This window comes from Mangifera indica, chromosome 7 (assembly GCF_011075055.1).
Source record: "Mangifera indica cultivar Alphonso chromosome 7, CATAS_Mindica_2.1, whole genome shotgun sequence".
NCBI lineage: Eukaryota > Viridiplantae > Streptophyta > Magnoliopsida > Sapindales > Anacardiaceae > Mangifera > Mangifera indica.
The window spans coordinates 5,615,897-5,623,050 of NC_058143.1; the positions used below are offsets into that span (position 1 = coordinate 5,615,897).

The 7,154-nt window shown below is 33.2% G+C and overlaps 1 pseudogene; it reads left to right on the plus strand.

Moving 5' to 3' along the window:
- Positions 1-4,307: 4,307 nt before the first annotated feature.
- LOC123221410 lies at positions 4,308-5,928 on the plus strand (annotated as a pseudogene).
- Positions 5,929-7,154: the final 1,226 nt, after the last annotated feature.

A 7,154-nucleotide genomic window follows, 5' to 3' on the forward strand; every position in this document is an offset into this window, starting at 1 on the left:
CCTTAGATACTTGCGTCTTCAGAAGGGTTATTGATATTATTCTTCTAACACACGTCGTTACTACCTTTCAGTAAACGTTACATTTTTTGAGTCTTCTCTTTATTTTTCATCTTCTTCTCAACAGGAAAGTCTCTTATTAATCTAGTTCAGAGGACAAATTCAATAAAGGAATATTCAACAAAATTCAATCAGTTATCCCAGTATGCCCCCCAGATAGCTAGTACAAAAGTAGGGCATATATAAACATTCGTGTATACACTAGATCTGGGGATAGGCAACGATGTTATAATTGGGGTGCAACCACCCAAGACTATGCCTTTGGTTCATTTCTTTATGTTATAAATGATGATTTTGAGGTTGAAAAATGTTGTTTTGCCATTTGGGGTATCTATGTGTGTGTTTTGTTCATGGTAGAGAGTTGAGAAATATTTACAGTTTTACTACTAATTTCGTTCCACATTTTGACTGCATTATTTGATAAATCATGAGTACAGTTATAGTTTGTTGGAAAGCTCTTTTTTGATATGATACAATGGTGTATTATACTCTTATGTATGATTATATCATTTATTGAATTGACCGGTTAATAAAATTTAATAATTCATTATTTTTAATAAATTTATAATTACCCATTTGTTTTCAGTATGAATTGAAAAATATTTTATTTTTAATTTTTTTAAATTTTAATTATATTTCAATAACGGTATTTTATTTCATTCACTTGCCAATGCTTTCTGAATCTTCTCTTGTCCTTCACAAACCATGAATTTGACTCAAATCAAATCAAAGCACATCTGAACCATCAAGGCTTAGGAGTTTATTAATCTAGTTCAAGGGACATATTCAGTAAAGGAATATTCAACAAAATTCAATCAATTATCCTTGTATGCCCCCCAAATGGCTAGTACACAAGTAAGGTATATACAAAAGTTCATGTATGGGCTAGAGCTAGAGATAGACAGAAATGTTATGACTGGGGTGCAACCACCCAAGACTATGCCTTTGGTTCATTTTCTCTATGTTATAAATGATGATTTTGATATTTCAATAACGATATTTTATTTTTAATTTTTTCTTTAATTTTATTTCATTCACCTGCCAATGTTTTCTGAATCTTCTCTTGTCATTCACAAACCATGTATTTGGCTCAAATCAAATCAAAGCATATCTGAACCATTAAGGCTTAGGAGTTTATTAATCTAGTTCAGGGGACAAATTTAGTAAAGGAATATTCAACAAAATTCAATCAGTTATCCTTGTATGCCTTTCAGATGGCTAGTACACAAGTAGGGCATATACAAAAGTTCGTGTATGGGCTAGATCTGGAGATAAACTGAAATGTTATGATTGGGGTGCAACCACCCAAGCTATGCCTTTGGTTCCTTTTCTCTATGTTATAAATGATGATTTTAATGTTGAGAAATATTGTTTTGCCATTTGGGGTATCTATGTGTGTGATTTTGTTCATGACAGAGAGTTGAGAAATATTTATAGTTTTACCACTAATTTCATTCCACATTTTGATTGCATTATTTGATGAATCATGAGTACAGTTATAGTTCATTGGAAAGCTCTTTGAATCATTTTTTTAATGATATATAGTTTTTATATTATTTTGAGACTGTTTGGATTATTAAATTGTTTGAACAAAAAGAGTGCTCTACTAAATGAACAGTAATTACAGTTTTAAAAGAAAGGGAGAAGGAAAGCTTATTTTGACTGCTTTATCTGATGAATAATGAGCTACATCATATTATCAACCTCCTTAGTATGCACCAGTCTAAAAAATTTCATGATACAAAGGACCTAACAACCACTGAAGAGTGGTTGGAATCAGTAGAAAGTGTCATGACCCTATTTGATATGACTGACTAAGAGAAAGTGAGATATGCTCCTTTTTAAGTCAAGGGTAAGAATATGGTAGAACTTAGTCAGAGCTACAATCAATGTCTCTGAGATGACTTGGTCTGAGTTCAGACACCGATTTAAGGCAGAGTACAGAGGCGCCAATGTTACTTGCATTAAGGCTTAGGAGTTTATTAATCTAGTTCAGGGGACAGATTCAGTAAAGGAATATTCAACAAAATTCAATCAGTTATCCCAGTATGCCCCCCCGATAGCTAGTACAAAAGTAAGGCGTATACACAAGTTCGTGTATGCGCTAGATCTAGGGATAGGCAGTGATGTTATGACTGGGGTGCAACCACCCAAGACTATAAATTTGGTTCCTTTTCTTTACGTTATAAATGATGATTTTGAGGTTGAAAAATGTTGTTTTGTCATTTGGGGTATCTATATATATGATTTTATTCATGATAGAGAGTTGAAAAATATTTACAGTTTTACTACTAATTTCGTTCCACATTTTGATTGCATTATTTGATGAATCATGAGTATAGTTATAGTTTGTTGGAAAACTCTTTTTTGATACGATACAATGATGTATTATACTCTTACGTATGATTATATCATTGATTGAATTGACCCGTCAATAAAATTTAATAATTCATTATTTTTAATAAATTTATAATTACCCATTTGTTTTCAGTATGAATTGAAAAATATTTTTTTTTTAAATTTTTTAATTTTTAATTATATTTCAATAATAGTATTTTATTTTTAATTTTTTCTTTAATCTTATTTCATTCACCTGGCAATGCTTTTTGAATTTTCTCTTGTCCTTCACAAACCATGTATTTGACTCAAATTAAATCAAAGCACATCTGAACCATCAAGTACACCATGTATTTGATTATATTAAGTAATCCATCAATTCTAATCAAATCAAATCATGTGGTAATCTATCTTTTATTACTTATATTGAATTCGATTCGAATTTAATTAAGTAACTCAATAATTATTAATTAAATTCGAATTGAATTAAATTTGATATGATACAATGGTATACTATACTTTTACGTATGACTATATCAATTATTGAATTCAATTAAGTAATTCTATATAAATTATTAATTAGGTAATTCAATATAAATCTTGATTTGATTTGGTCCAGTGCATCAATTCTATTAAGTAATCCATCAATTCTAGTCAAATCAAATCATGTGGTAATCTCTCTTCTATTGTTTACATTGAATTCATTGGAATTTAATTAACTCAATAATTATTAATTGAATTCGAATTAAATTAAATTTGATACGATACAATGGTGTACTATACTTTTATGTATGATTATATCAATTATTGAATTCGATTAAGTGATTCTATATAAATTATTAATTAGGTTATTCAATATAAATCTCGATTTGATTCGGTAAAGTGCAATGTACGTATTGTATAATACGATACAATTAATAATATATATATATAAATTCAAACCAAATCAAGCTACAAACCATGTATTTAACTCAAATCAAATCAAAGCACATTTGAACCATCAAGTTGAGTCGAATCGAATCTAATCCATCAATTCTAGTGAATTCAATTAAGTAATTTTATATAAATTATTAATTAGGTAATTCAATATAAATCTCAATTTGATTCAGTACAGTGCAATGTATATATTGTGTAATACGATACAATTAATAATATATTTAATTACTTAATTGAATTTGAGTCTAATTAAATTTGGTATGACACAATGTATGAATTCAAATTAAACAATAATTTGAATAGAATAAATTCGAGATTTATATTTGATTACTAAATTGGTAATTCATTTTGAAGTCTTCGATTCATATAGGTTGGTTAAGGTTTAAAGTCTTTGATTTAAAATCCAAATTGATATGACACGAACACGACGAATTAAATCAAGTCGAGATTTATAATGAATTACAGTGTAATATTTATCTTTTATTACTTACACTAAATTCGATTCATATTCAATTAAATAACTCAATAATTATTAATTAAATTCGAATTGAATTAAATTTGTATCATATCCAATTTAAATTACAAAACGGTTTGGCCTTGAATGCGTCTGGAGTTGCAGAATGAAGGGCCGGGAGACTAAGCGCGTTATAAGATGTAGAGGTGGAGGATTATTGGTAGGTGATAGAAATAATATATATTATATAATATATAATAAATTTGAAAGGACAAAATGGGATTCATGAAGGATTATTGACAGGTGGTAGAAATATAATTAAAAAACTGTTTAAGCAGCTGGTGGACGTCAAATCATCATGTGCAAGAAATAAAAGTAACATCTTTTATATATATTTTTGTTACTGCCTGAAAATTGTACATATACATCAAGTAATTTAACTCAAAGTTTGGAAATGAATCATATTATATAATATATATTATACAAATTTAATTAAATTTAAATTCTATTAAATAACTCAATACATCGCCGCTGCAAGAAGTCCCCCTCCAAGTTTGGCTCCGCCGCCAACTTCATCTCCTCCATCAACAAATCATTAAACTCATGCAAGCACCGTTTCGCCAAGTTTTTCTCCTAGTTGGTGCGTATGACCACCACCCCAACTAGGAAAATCAAAGGCTACAAAATATTGAAAACCGAACAAAAAGATAACCCTAAATCTAAAGATCAGATTCTTGTTCCTAAAGTTCTTTTCTTCTGCAAAGAAAACGTTCTTCCTCCTCTCTTATCTCTCGAGAAAAAAACCATCTTTCTCGATCTTGACGAGACGCTAATCCATTCAAAACCTGACCCTCATCTGAAAAGATTTGACTTTGTTGTTAGGCCAAGAGTCGATAGAGAGTTTATGAATTTTTATGTCACAAAACGGCCTGGTGTGGATGCTTTCTTGGAATCCATAAGTAAAAAGTATGAGGTGGTAGTATTCACGGCGGGATTAAAGGAGTATGCGTCATTGGTTCTTGATAGGCTCGACGAGAAGGGGGTGATTTCGCATCGGCTTTATCGTGATTCTTGCAAACAACACGATAAGAGGTTTGTAAAGGACTTATCAGAGATGGGAAAAGACTTGAAGAAGTCTGTGCCTTGGGAATTTCTATTCAACATGTTGCGGCTAGGCTGTGTCCCGACTGGGTTTTTTTTTAAATTTTTTTTGTTTTTATTATATTTAAGTGATAGTTTTCCAAACAGTTTTGATGTTGTGAAGTGAAATGTTTTAGGATGGCCTTGATGAAAGACGGTACTCGGGCTATAATGAGGTTAGATTTGCATTTGAATATGGGGTTGAATATGAGTTGTCGTGTTAAAGACTACTCACTGTAAATGTTTATGTTTGCGGGATCTGTTTTTGTTTATTTTTGTGCCCTTTCTGAGTCCTATCTTTATATGCATTTAGATAGTCACTCAAGAGGTGGATTCTAGTGATAATTTTTTGGGTTATTTTGAATATGTATTGATACTCTAACTGCTTTAACTTCATATTCGAATGACATTTATTGACTTATTTTGAAATCAATGCATCAAATTGATTAAAATTTATTAAGCATTTTCTAGAAGCCCCTCCTTCCATTTTAGCAGGACACTAAAGGAGGTGAGCCAAAAAAAAAGTAGTAACCATTCTCTAATACATACCAAAAACAAGATTAACAAATGAACGTATAATATTTTTTAACCATATAATGAGACATGGAAAAGACAAATTAAAAGTAATACAGGGATGCTCTTGCAAATATTGTTTCACTGTTTGCATAAAACCAACCTTAGCCACACGGGAGTTTGCAGACACAATTCGTCAGCAATTTCCTTTGTTCTCTGTTGGGAATCTAATTACAAAAGTCTACCACTGTTTCAGATCGATGCAGAATCATACTCTGTATGAGCAAATCATTCTTCATCGTCAGACTAGATCAGTGGCTGAGTACCGTGCACGATTTGAACAACTAGTAGCCATGTTACCGGCTGCGTCCATTGAATGGCTGAAGGGCGTTTTCATGGCTAGTTTGAATCTTCATATTCAGGCGAAATTACATCTTTTAGCAGCAACGAACCTCCAGTCTTTCATGCAGATGGCGGTAGATGTGGAATAGCATGACTGGGCAATTTATGGCATGGGTTAGAATCCGGGTATAGCTAAAGGGGTCCGTTTCCAATCGAGTCAAGGTAATTCTTCCTTGAACACACCACCAGGCTACTTAATACACCTACATATTGTAGGCCTATCACCTTACACTCATTTCCTTGCCCAGAACCCATTACCAAATTAGGCTAGACCAACCCAACCACACCTAAACCCAACTTACAACAACCTAGTCAGTAACCCAGAGGCCCGAGCCTGCTACCCATACTCAATAAATAACCTAACACTGACCTAGCCCCATCCTTTACCTAACCTGGTCCCGACCCGATCTGCTTACCTTACTGAACCCATAGCCCAAAACCTGAATCCTTACTCAAATCTTACCCAAACCCAATCCAATTCCCTACACCCGCCCACAGTTAATACATCTCCCTCACCAATTATCGCTCCATTGACTTCAACAAACGCAAATCCTAGTTCACCGACAAACTCAGCCACTCACTCAAAGCCATCCGTGACTACCAATTACGCAACACCACTACATTATAATTCCAACCTACCAAGCACATTAACGCCACAATTGTCCACAAATTCATCCACCTTTCTAAACCGAAAGCCACCCCTTTCTCCCTCTGCCCCACGTCGATTGTCATAGCCAGAGATTCAAGCCCGAATCGTGTAAGGTCTTTGTTTCAAGTATGGTGATAAATACAATTCCACTCACCAGTACTGATTTAGACAGCTTCAGCTCAAGCTATGTGAAAGTGAAGATGTAGATTCGGACCATCCATCTGAAGAAGCAACGACCTTGGTAGGTACTAATTCTCCTAAATCGATGAAACTATTGAAAAAAATTTTTGGAAAGGTTATGGTAGTATTAGTCGACTGTGGAGCCACTCACAGTTTTCTCTCTCAACATCTAGTTTTCGAACTTAATCTTCCTGTCCATCGAAGGGAATTCTCAGTCATTGTAGGCAACGGACAGAGCATCAAAGGCAGCAGAATATGCAGAGAGGTTCAGTTGCACTTGGACTCTATTCACTTCTTTCAAGATTTTCACGTGTTCCAACTCGATAATATGGATGTAATTCTTAGGGTGGATTGGCTGTCGACACAGGGAATCGTTCACAGTGATTGGCAATCTCTAACTTGTGGTTTGAATGGCATGGCCAACAAATGATTCTCCATGGAGACTCTTTGCTAATTACCAAGGAGACTTCACTTCGTGGATTCTAT